Genomic DNA, 13,584 nt, shown 5'->3' on the forward strand with positions numbered 1-13,584 from the left:
TGGCAGGGGAAAGTATGCGGGGAGTAGCGAGTGTGTGGGGGGGAGACAGAGTGTGAGGAGAGAGTGTGTTTTGTGGGGAGAGACAGTGTGGGGGAGACAGTGTGCGTGAGCAGGAGAGAAAGGTTGAGGGAGGGGAGGGAGAGTTTGGAGAGAACGTGCCCTGGGGAGAAACAATTTGTGGAGGAGAGACTGTGGGAGGGAGAGAGACTGTGGCGGGGGAGCGGTTAGAGGAGATTGTGGAAGGAAAGCATGTGTAGGGTGGAGGGAGATTGTGGGTGGAGTACAGTGAGTGTAATGGGGAGGGAGGGTGGGGAGAGAGAGTGAGTCATATCAATTCCTTGGCTGAGATGGGGTGAGGATGTGAGAAGCGGTATACAGTTTGTATATGGTTTACATGGTTTATACAGCACAGAAACAGGCCTTTTGGCCCATCACATCCATGCTTGTGTTTAATGTTCCACACAAACCTCCTCCCACCGTTCTTGACTATCATCAGGGTACCTTCACCTTCTTTCTTCTTTACGTGTTTCCAATGTATACTAGAATCATAGAATGGGTACAACACAGCAGGAGGCAATTCAGCCCATTGTCCCTGTGCCCGTTCTCTGCAACAGCCACTCAGATAGAATCACTCCTCCAACTTTTCCCTGTAATCCAGCAAAAAATATTTTCTCTCCAGATAATTATCCAATTCCCTTTTGAAAACCACAATTCCCTCACATGGTTAGGCAGTGCATTCCAGATCCAAACCATACTTTGCATAAAGAGGTTTTACTCATGTTGCCTCTGGTTTGTTTGTTAATCACCTTAGAGTTCCCGACCTTCTGCCGATGGGAACATTTTCTCCCTATTGACACTCTCCAGACCCTCAGGATTTTTAACGCATCTAACAAATCTCCCAACCTCCTCTTCTCCAAGGAGAACAGCCCAGCTTCACCAATCTATAGCAGATGTCTCTCATCCTCAGAATCATTCTTGTAAATTTTTTCTGTGCCCTTTCTAAAACCTCACATCCTTCCCATTGAGCCTGAACCAGTGTTTAATGAAAGTCCACTACTTACTTTCTTTTGTACTTGGTGCTCCATGTATAAAATACAGGATACAGTATAATTTTTCTTTTATAAATTTAGAGTACCCAATTCATTTTTTCCAATTAGGGGGCAATTTAGTGTGGCCAATCCACCTACCCTGCACATCTTTTGGGTTGTGGGGGCGAAACCCATGCAAACACGGAGAGAATGTGCAAACTCCACACGGCCAGTGATCCAGAGCCGGGATTGAACCAGGGACCTCAGTGCCGTGAGATCGCAGTGCTAACCACTGCACCACCGTGCTGCCCTACAGTATAATTTATTAACTGTGCTCTCAACCTGTCACGCCATCTTCAATGATTTATGCTCATAAGTACTGAGGTGCCTCTGCTCCTGCATTTCCTTTAGAATTGCACCTTTTATTTTATGTCACCTCCTTGTTCTTCTGACCAAAATATATCACTTCACACGTCTCTACATCCGCCGCGTGTCAACCCACTCCACCAACCTGTATATATCCTCTTGAAGTCTATCACTAATCTCCTCACAGTTCACAATGCTTTAATATTTTGCATCATCTTCAGTTTTTAAAATTGTGCCTATACCACTGCTCAGTCTGAATTAATTAAAGAATTCTGCAATCATGTTTTTAACAGGATTGAATTAAATAATTAAAATATTGCATAATGAATTTCTAGCTCTGCTAAAAACAAATGTTTCAAATACCACACGGCTCAAAATAAAATGCTTACTGGCAGTAATGTTTTTCACTTAAAAAGCATTGTTTTCCAGAAGTTTGGGGGTTTAAATGATTAATACACGAGAAAACAACATAATAGTAGATTTAGAAATGGTAAGGCCAACACATTTTCTTACAGTTTCTACACGTCAACATATCCCACAACACCACAGGAGTTAACTGAGCTCATTGGGTCATTCCCTACACCTAGGATCATACCTAGAGCCTTCCGAGTCTGTACAACCCAGCTAATCACTGCCACAACTAAATCTCCTCAACTCAGTGGTTTTTAGTTCCCTTCATGCTTCAAAGAATTCCACCTCTTTGCTCCATTGCTTTGCCATTTCCTCAATGTCTTTTTAAGATTCCCACCTGTCACATGCTTTTGTACTATTCCTCCATTTGTGTGTTTTCAACGTCCATTGCCCTGTGAATATTCCCTTTGCTATTTTCATTGCTTATTTGGTGAGGATATGTTCTTAGCTCTCACCTGTGCGGACATCTGTTGTAGGTAGAGCCTGTCTTGGCTAGGATGCCGCCTGCCATTGAATTCCCCACCCATATTTGTTCTCAATGATCTTGCATGAAAAGTGGCTATCTTGGAGATACAGTGGAGGCCAATCAGTATCTTTGGAACTACAGCAGGAATTAGCACCTTTGAGAGAAGGAGAAGAGACTTGGAAAATGGGCCTAAAGGGAGTGCAGGAAGGGACTTTGTATTCACAGCCTATTTTCATTCATTAAAAAGGAGAAAGTTTAAAAATTCTCATGAACTGTGCTTTTCACACGTTTGCTGATCTAGCCATAATAAGTAAAGCAGAAAATATCAGCAAGTTGTTGGCAACGCAATGTAAAGTTTGAACTATGGTTGCCAATCCTTCCTGAATGGCTGGGGGACTAGCAGAATTGCCCTCAATTTCTCAGTGGCTAGTAAAAGCAATCAGGGAGATTTTAAAACCATAGGATTACCAATTAATTGATTCTCGATGGCCACAAGAGTCCATTGAACTGAACGGTATATCACCGGAAGGCCAGACTGCACTCCCACACTGATGTAGCCAGAGTGATGAGATAGAACATTTATATCACAGCTGCACATGCGTACAAGCTCTCTTTCAAATATTAGGTGGTATGGAGAGGAGAAGGAAGTGGGCAATTCAGAAACCCTTCAGACGGAACATTTGGAAGTATACCCAATGATACAAAATAGTAAGATGTTGAGAGGATAATTAATATCTGAGAAAACTTTGTTCAACGTTCATTCTGTCTAATTAATGACAACCTAGAACAGTTAGTTTGTCAGTTGCCTGTGGGTCAGTTTAAGTCTTGTCAGCATTCACCAATATTGATGAACTTGTTTCTAATAGTGTACTTTGAAGTTGAATAAACTTGCATCATGTCATTGAACTGTGAGGCAATGATATATCAAGATTTTAATATCACTATCTTCAGATTTATGGCTGTTTTATTTACAAGATCCACATATGGCTCCTGTCCTCAGTCTTCTTTCTTCACTTCTTATTTTTCTGAAGGCAGTGTTCCACGATATCCCACAACTGTTGCCGGCCCTCAAGTGTCTCTCAGCCATAGAATCGAGTCTGCATTGACCCTTGGAAAGAGCACTCAACCTAGTTAAGGAGATATTCGATATTTGAAGCGATTGAGGCTGACCTGCTTTGAATCAATGATTACACATACAGTCACAGGACTGTTTAGCAAGTCTTTAAATTCCCTATACAATTCACTCTCAAAACCATCAGGCCTTACCAGACTGAAGATTCCTCAAGGCAAATACCACTTCGCCCTTAGAAGTAGGAACATTTAGGTCCTTTGGTCCTCAGAAATTGTTGGGAGTTTAAAGTAAGAGAAAATTCGCTCCATTTGTACTAGTGCATCTCCTGACTGACTTGTTTTATATAAATCGACATAGAAGTGTTTAAGTGCCCAACTAATATCATTCGTCTGAATCATCCTATTACCATCGGAAGTTAGCACAGAGTAAATAGCCCTGGTGGCTACCTTCTTCGTAAGGAAAGCTAAATACCTATTCAGTTTATTTCAAAACTCATATCGGTTTTGTTTGGCAAACTTTCTACTCCTCTCAGCACGTTGAGTCAGCAAGAAGACCAGTGCCGTTAGGATTGCATTCATTATTTTCAGCATTGAATGGCCAGGATTTGTACCACACTCCTTCTGTTTTGGCAAATTTACTTCAATCTGGTGGTGTCACTCCAGCATTTTACACTATTTGATGGCCATATACGAAATGATTAAGCCCCTTGCAAATGCCTTACTGGTTTCCCACAGGATTGAAGGGCTTATTTCAGAGAGAGAATTGACTGAATAGAAGAGATCAAATTCAACCTTAAAGTATGAGATAAAGTTATGATCCTTTAGTAGAGATGCATTAAATCGCCCAAATCTAGACTGAGGATAAATCTCCTTGAATAAAAATTCCAAGAAGCCAGGGGCTTGATTGGAGACCACAATATTACCGTTAGAGTGACAGGCCACTGAATGTAATATTATTCCAGGCATGAACAAATAATCAATTCTAGTATTATATTGGTGGGGAGTGGAGAAGAAGGTGAACTCTTTATCTCTGGGATGCAATGTTCTCCAAACATTCATGTTTCCATATCCTTGCGTACCGATGTGAATGCCTTTGACTGTTGGGTAGGAGGATCCCTAGTTATGGGATGTTTGTCCACCAGAGGATTAAGATGACAGTTGAAGTGCCCACCGATGAAGGAATTTGTAGAAGCTAATTCATCAAAATCCTTAAAGACGTTGGTAACAAAATCCAGAGAGTAGTTTGGAGGGCTGTAGACATTTAATATCAAAATACGTCATTATGCGGCATTCCCTTAACGATTACATGCCTTCCCTCCCTTGTCCTTCACACAGTTCTCCAGTCTAAAAGACACATTCTTATTAACTAAAATCACAACACTCCGGCTACTAGTCGAGAATGAGGCAAAAAAAATCACCTGCCCCACCCAGCCCCATTTCAGTTTCTGGTGCTTCTTGTCACCTAAATGTATTTCCTGCAACAAAGCTATGTCACCTTTCTCCTTTTTAAAGAAAGCCAAAATCTTTTTTCTTTTAATAGGATGATGTACCCCCGTACATTCCAGGAGCAGAGTTTCAAAGTAATTACTTCCATTGCTTATTCAACCAAAGAGAGTATAGGATATTGTCACAAAGAAAGCCAAGGATTTAAGACCCCCCCCCCCCCCTTGGGGGGGCATCAAAATATAAAAAAACATACTTCCCCCATCTCCAACCATAGCGGAAGCATCAGTGGTACTTTCTAGTCTTTTTCTGTGACATGAAACTTGTCTGTACCCCTACACGGGCAGCACGGTAGCACAAGTGGCTAGCACAGTGGCTTTACAGCACCAAGGTCCCAGGCTCGATTCCCCGCTGGGTCACTGTCTGTGCGGAATCTGCACGTTCTCCCCGTGTCTGTGTGGGTTTCCTCCAGGTGCTCCGGTTTCCTCCCACAGTCCAAAGATATGCAGGTTAGGTGGATTGGCCATGCTAAATTGCCCTTAGTGTCCAAAAAGGTTAGGAGGGGTTATTGGGTTACGGGGATGGGGTGGAAGTGAGGGCTTAAGTTGGTCGGTGCAGACTCGATGGGTCGAATGGCCTCCTTCTGTACTGTATGTTCTACGTTCTACAGGAACCAATTAACGATTCTTCAACTCCAAAATATAAAAAACAAAACAGACAAAGTTAATCGATCGAAAAGGGTTATCCTCACCAAAAGTAAGGCCCTGTAGGGCTGTAGCTACAAACCTCCCACAAGTACACCAAGGAGTCTTCCTCCTCAAAAGAGAGGAGACAAAATATGGCGAGACAAAAAGGAAGAGCACAGAATGCCCTTTCTGCATTCTAACCCTTCCTGTTGAGATTTAATTCGCACACACACCTCCCAACAATGTCACTACTCATATTCATGATCAGAACAAAGGAGACAATAAAACATTACCTCCATTATACATGTACGGATGAAAAGAAAGGGAGAGGGATATTCTTCACACAGCTCTAGAGTCATACAACCAGCACAGCATATTCCTTAACTAGAAGGAGCGCGCCGAGGAGTAATTTTCATTGAAGGCAGATGGCGATCCCTGCCATTCTTAAGGATAAAAACTCACTGTAGTATTCAATTGCCAAATCATCCCTGTCAGAATGAAAAATATCCACACAGAATCAGAAAGGAATTATAATGACAAGGGAATGAGTCTGGATTATACAGTGAACTGCAATCTGTTACTCCAAATTATTACCTTCCATGGAGTTCACAAAAGCCAAGGCTGTAGCCGGATTGTCGAACATCTTTATAGAGTTGTCGGATGTCATCGCAGTGTAGCAGGATACAATCGGGCATATTGCATCCCAATGGCCTTCAGGCATCTTCTAATTCACCAAACCCCACACGTCTCGGATGTACCACTGCAGGGAAATCTTGAAAGAAAAGAGAGCTTCGCTGCCTCATAGAGCAAAGCCCCATTACGTCCAGCTGCCTCCAATACTCTTTGGCGATCCTTCCAGTTATGAAAATGGATAATTACGGGTCAGGATCATTGGCTGTCCCTAGGCCTCAGAGACAGGATACAACGTGCCCTTTCTAATTTAATGTGCCCACCTTTCGTTTCTAAATTTAAAAAATGTAGTAGCTAGCTCTCAAAGAATTTAACTGAGAGTTTACCTTCAGTTCCTTCTGGAAAATTGACAATCTGGACATTCTTCCTCTGGACTCGGTACTCCAGGTCATCAAGGAACTCTGACATACCATATGTATGCTTTTCCAAGGATTGTAGGCGAGCCTCGTCATGGAGGAAGTTGTGTTTTTGACAGTACTAATTCTTTCCTCCACTACGTCAAACCTTTTACCCATATTCTGCAGCTGGATAGTCTGAGCAGTGATATTTTGTGTTAATGACCTCAATAATATTAGTCTGTTGTAATGCCTTTGAGAGTATTGGATAGAGAGCCTGTTCGCTCACTAAGTCACCATGTCGAGGAATCAGCTCCACTCCAGTCACTTCTGACTGCTCTTTTTTGTCAACAACTTTCCGAATTTTTCTCAGCATTTTGACTCCAACATTATCCAAAAATCTTCCAGAGACAAAATATGGAGTTCTCACTCCTGGATTAGTTAAGCAAGAGCTGTGTGAGCACGGTAAAAAAAAGGATTATAGGCTGTGTAGTGCCAGACCTCACGGAAAAACGCTATTCTTCAATAGCATTTCATTGAGTCATTTTCTAAAAACTATTTTCTGTGCATTTTTTTAAGTTACTAATATCATTTGGAGACGTCTTGGGTCCATGGAAGGAAACTTATTTTTACGTGGTTCAGAGATTCGTTTCTTTAGACTGCACTGACTAATGAAAATGTCAATCTGCCTTAAATAGATTGTTGCTCCTTTTGTTGTTCTTTTCAGCTTATCCCACTGCTCACATTGATAACATTCTACAAATATGCAACAGATTTGGAATGTCAAATGGCCACATTCATGGAACAGGAGAAAGGTGGTGACATTCAGAATGTGTTTTATTATACCACAGAGAGGCACCGCAACAACTCGCATTTATATTATTTTAGTCTAGCCAATTAAACTAAATTTAACAAACTAAGGGGCAAATCAAGAGATCAACTCCTTAAGGGGGCACTGCATCAAACAAAAACAAATCAGAAAGGAAAATTTAAACATAAACCAAAATGTGATCATTGAGGTTGATAAAAAAAAATTCCCTGCGGCGCTCACTGGGCACGGAAGGCCTCAGCTGTGCCAGCAGACATTGCATGCTCCCTCCACAGGGCACCTAGCAGTGGTCATAGCCACAGTAGAGGGGAAGACAGCTGGGCCGGATGACCCCCTTGATTGCCCACTGCCTGGGCCTACTGATGGAAACTTTGGCCAGACCCAGAAGCAGCTTCACGAGGAGGTCCTCCTCATTCCCACCCCTCTCCACACCGTGCCCGAAGCTCAGGAGTGAGTGACTGAAGTGAAAACAAAACTTTAACAGACTTTTTTGTCAAATAAAGAGGGTGAAATCTATTTCAACATGCATAGACATGGTCCACGGACTCCACAAGGCTGCAATAGTGGCTGCATCTTGGGGGTCTGTGAACTGATATATCCTTTGGTTGTATGGGAATTTGCATTTATATAGTGCCTTAAAAGTAGTAAAATATTCCAAGGCATCCATGGGTCGAGTTTAATGCTCTTGCCCCAAGGCAAGTTTGGACATTTAATCGGGCACGGGGGTGCCAGGTGGGAATCTCACCATTCCCTGCCTTTGCCCCCAATAAGTCCAGGGTAGGGAGGCTCATGAGTGACCTTTCCACCCCACCATCATTTGAGACCCTTAAGTGGGCAATTAATTGTCAGGGGTGTACCTCATTCAAAGGCAATCAGATTAAAACACCCAGCATCGGGAAGAGGGCCTTGCTGGAAGCCCACCCTTGCCATTGCTGTCGAATCCCTCCCCCTTCATGACTCCCTCCCTCTTATTAGGATCCCAAACCAGGCCCCAACCATGGCTAGGATACTGGACTGAAACCCCAATATTTTAGTTTAATTTAAAAGACCGCGTGGAAAGAATGGTTCACTTTAGGATTGATTGCATGAAAAAATAGGGCTTTAGTATTTCTAAAGCTAAACTTTATTATGAACATAATATTAAACTTTTAACTTCACACCCGAAAAGAACAGCTTACAATTTCCCCCTAACACAACAAAACAATTTCCCATTAAACAACAAAAAAAAGAAACATACAGCTCTTAATCCATCTTAAAATTAGCAGGGCATAGAATAATATTTGTTTTATAAAACAGATTTGGCTCATGTCCGAACCCCTTCAGACTCTGGCTGAATATCTTCAAATAGCTGCTTCAACTGGGTTGTTTCTGCCTCTTCCTTGTCTTCAGATAAGACTGCACCGCTTTAAAATATTATTACTCTTTACTTTAACTATCCTACTTGGAAAGAATTATGGACTCAGAGTCAAGCAGATCAGAACTCAACTCCTTTTCCCTTCAAACCTTTTCCAAACTCACTGCCTCTCTGCCTTTATGGGCTCCATCCAGCAATGAACTCATTTCCCCAAGATAAAAAATAAATGATCTCTGCAGGCTGCAAATCACATTAACTCCCCAGAAACCTAGGCTGAAAACACATTCCTTATCAATTTCACCTTCTATTTAGTAGATCACTGCAGTCACACGCTAGCACCCCAGGCTTTTAACTCTTAACTTGTCCCAAAATGTAGAAGCGAATATTCCTAAAATCCTCCAATCATCACACTCCTCACAACCCTCACCCTACATCCCCCATACTGCCTCACTCAACTGTGGCCTAATGTCCCTCATTCATCCTGGGCCTCTGATGGATGCCTTGCCAGCACCTGCCACCGCTCCTGCTCGTGTTGCTGCAATGGACAGGTGCCAGCTTCTGATTGGCCGACAGCTGTTGGTGGGGGCAGGGTTTTCACCCACTGGATCTTTAATCCAGAGGGAAGCTCATCAGTGGTCACTTTGATGCCAGGTTGGCGCTTAATATGACAGGCCTTCACCAATTAAAGGAGTGCAAGAACCTGCAACTGAGATTAAATACCACCCCATAGGCGCAATATCACACAAAGTCCGACAGCGAGCTACATAAAAACTTGGTCAAAGAGATACAGAGTGAAACTCCCTCTACTGTGTCCTATTCATTGTCTCACACTCAAGATCATACACTCACAAACATCCAAACCACAAACCAAACAGAAAATTACTGATCCGAAAAGAGCCTTTGTAATCCGTGTAGCCAAGTAGAAATACCCTCTAGGAAATACCTACCTTGTACCCTCTGAGAATAACTAAACTATAGTGGTAGTATTATTACATGCATTAACAGTAATTCAGATTCATTACATTGAACATTGCAAGTAACTTCAATGGATTAGCATGTCATTGTTCCTCTTGGGGTTTGTAAAACTCAAAGTTCTCCAAAATGTATTTTCACATTCGCCTTAATAAAAGGGAAGCTGAACCCCACACCCTGCATTAGTAGATTTCCCATCATACGATTCAATGACCATATTTAGGGTTACATATCGCAGCTGAAATCAAGTCACATCACCGGAAAGATCTGAACTGGAGTATATATAATATGTACAACAAAGTGCCAAGCAGTTTTCCCAGAACATTAACCCACTGGGTATATGCTCCCTAATGTATTACAGTGTGAAACTTTAACATTATTATAAATGTTATTGTTCAAGGAGAATTTCACTTTTTGCTTGGTGAAGGAGAATTGCTGCGACGACCTTCTCCATCTCTTGGCAGAAGCATATGGCAGGTGGAAGTAAGAAATATGGCAGGTGTTACATAAAACGTGGCACGTTAAAAAATGAATAAATTCCTATCCATTATCAACTGGACAGTGATTTGAATATTTTCTTCACAACACTGGTCTGCACAATGGTTATCCCTCCCTTATTTGCTGTCCAGATTTGATCAGTAAAGTGGAATCGATGTGGGAAATTCTCTGCACGCAATATGTGTCAAAGCTGTAAATGGGTTTGTGAAGATTTTCTCTTGTAGATATTTCTGGAAAAATGCAAGCCAGCCCTGTGTACATCTGTGTCAGCTGCATGGGAGGGAGAGGCTAGCCGGGTCCAAGGATCTGATTTAGTTTCCTTTCAGTAATTAATGGAGATGGAAAAGGTAAACAGGAGGTGACGCCTGAGGCTGATTGGCTGCATTAGAAATTTGGTTGAGCCAGCTGCTCGTAAAGGGCTGCCGACCCTCCTTCTCAGGAAATGGAAGCGTCTGCAGCTTGATGAAGATTTCAATTTGTGCAAGTGCAAACATGAGGAAAATCCCACTTTCGCTATCGATGTCTTTGAGGTTCTCTTGCACATGATGCAGTAAAGGAGGTGGTCATATTTTGGATTACTTCTTCCAACTGAGGCACAAGAGAGCAAAGAAGGGAGAAGTCCAATGCCATCAAAGGAAGTGCCAAGTTAATTGTAGGCAGCTTTTCATACATTCAGACACGGCATGAGACACTATAACTGTCCATTAATTGCATCATCAGGGGGATTACTTGCATTGTTCTCCTTTTGCAGTATACCTTAATTTCACAGAAGCTGCATGGTACATTTGAACTAACTGGGATACAGAATAAGTGTGACACAGCTCTGCTGTTTCTAAGCTACAAACAGTTATCTAACAGCCCCTCTTTCTCTCTCGCTCTCTTTTTTTTTGTTTGAGGAGGAGGGTGGGTGGGAAACACTACTGCAATGTAATGTTTAGGGCTTTACCATTCTTTGACACTGGGTCCTCAAGCGATCCCCTTTTCAGAGGGCAGCAGTTCTTGAACAACATGTGGCTGGTTTGGAGCAGCGACTCTCTTCACTGCACACCATACAAGAGGGCGCGAGTTTTCTGGAACAGTTGCACCAGAGGGTGGTCACTCTGTGTTCTGATTGGCAGGCAAGGGGGCGTGTAGGGATAGCAGGAGAGTGGGTGATCATTTGTCAAAAGGAAAAGAGACAGCAGGTCCTGGAAACCCAAGACTCCTTGGAGTTGTCTAACAGGTATGAAACTTTAGATGCCTATAACATGAGCATCATGACTGAATCAGAGGTAGATGACTCGAGGTAAAACCACAATACCATGGTGCCGAGGCCACTCTGGGAAAAGAGAGGGAAGCTGGTAGACAGATAGATGGATAGAATTTCATAGAATTTACAGTGCAGAAGGAGGCCATTCAGCCCATCGAGTCTGCACCGGCCCTTGAAAAGAACACTCTACTTAGGCCCCACGCCTCCACCCTATCCCCTTTATCCCCGTAACCCAGTAATCCCACCTAACCTTTTGGACACGAAGGGCAATTTAGCATGGCCAATCCACCGAACCTGCACATCTTTGGACTGTGGGAGGAAACCGGAGCACCTGGAGGAAACCCACGCACACACGGGGAGAACGTGCAGACTCCACACAGACAGTGACCCAAGTCGGGAATTGAACCTGGGACCCTGGAGCTATGAAGCAACTGTGCTACCCTCTATGCTACCATCTGCAGATTGAAAAGGTGGTAGTAGTGGGTGACTCAACAGTTCAAGGGATGGACAGTCGAGTTCGCAGCCGAGATCGTGAATCCCGTATGGTCTGTTGCCTCTCGGGTGCAAAGGTTCAGGACATAACGGATCGGCTGGACAACTATCTGGAAAGAGAGGGTGAACAACCAGAGGTCGTGTTTCATGTGGGAACCAACAACGTAAGCAGGGACAGTTTGGAGATCTTGCAGCAGCAGTTTCAGGAGTTAGGGAGTAGGTTGAAGCACAGGACCTCCAGGGTAGTAATCTCAGAAATACTCGCTGTGCGATGAGCTTCACCATTTAGGCAAAGGCAGATCAGGGAGGTAAATGTGTGGCTTGAGGGATGGTGTCGAAGGGAGGGGTTTAGATTTTTGGTGCATTGGGATCACTTTTGGGAAAGGAGAAAGCTGTTTCGAAGACGTGGGCTTCATGAGAGCCAAAATGTACTAATCTCCTGGCTGAGAGAGTGTAGTGGGAGTGGATTCAAACTTGTAAGGCAGGAGGTGGGTGACTAATGGGCCTACTTTCGAAGTACCAGTGAGGGAAAAAGAGAAGACGGGAAATAGGGAAAGGGAAGTGGAGGAAGAGGCTTGAGTGTTGACAGTGAACAAAAATTGAGGAACCTTCAGAAAAAGCAGGGTTGTGATAGTTGAGGATTTCAATTATCCTAAGATGGACTGGGAGAAGGGTAAAGTGTTGAGCATTGAAGGGGAGAAATTCCTGTAGTGTGCAGGAGAACTTTCTGGAGCAATACATTTCTACCAGTCCTACCAGGGAGGAAGCTGTGCTGGATCTGGTCTTAGGAAATGTGGCAGGCCAGATGGTGACATTCAGAGTGGGGCAGTATAGTGATAGATAAAGAAGAGGTACTAAAAAGGCTGGCAGCACTCCAGGTAGAGAAGTCGCCAGGCCCGGATGGGATGCATCCTAGATTACTGAGAGAGGTAAGGGAGCAAATTGCGGGGCCGTTGATAGAAAGTTTCCAGGCCTCTCTGAACACAGGATTAGTCACGGGAGACTGGAGGATTGCAAATATGACACCATTGTTTAAGAAAGGGATAAAGGATAACGCAGGAAACTACAGACCTGTCAGCTTGACATCAATAATGGAAAACTGATGGAGGCCATAATACAGGATGAGATAAATATGCACTTCGAGAAAAATAAGTTAATACTAGACAGTCAACATAGCTTTGTCAAGGGCAGGTCATGTCTGTCAAATTTAATGGCGTTCTTTAATGAGGTGACACAGGCAGTAAATGAGGGTAGCAATGTGGATGTTGTATATTTGGACTTTCAGAAAGCATTTGATATGGTGCCACATGGCAGGTTGGTTAGCAAATTAGAAATGTTTGGTATTGATGGGTCCTTGACAGCATGGATTTGAAGTTGGCTAAGAGATAGGATACAGAGGGTAGACATAGACGGGCATGTCTCAGACTGGAGACGAATTGAAAGTGTAGTTCCCCAGGGTTCAGTGTTGGGACCCTTGCTTTTTCTGATTTATGTAAACAATTTAGAGATGGGTGCTGAGGGCAAAATCGTTAAATTTGCAGATGATACTAAGCGAAGAAGAATAGTGAATTGTGAGGATGATGCTGAACAAAGGCAGAAGGGCATTAACAAGTTGGACAAATGGGCAAACACCTCGCAGATGAACTTCAATGCAGAGAAATGTGACGTAATGCATTTTGGGAGAAGAAACATGG

Source organism: Scyliorhinus torazame, chromosome 1 (genome assembly GCF_047496885.1).
Source record: "Scyliorhinus torazame isolate Kashiwa2021f chromosome 1, sScyTor2.1, whole genome shotgun sequence".
Classification (NCBI taxonomy): Eukaryota; Metazoa; Chordata; class Chondrichthyes; order Carcharhiniformes; family Scyliorhinidae; genus Scyliorhinus; species Scyliorhinus torazame.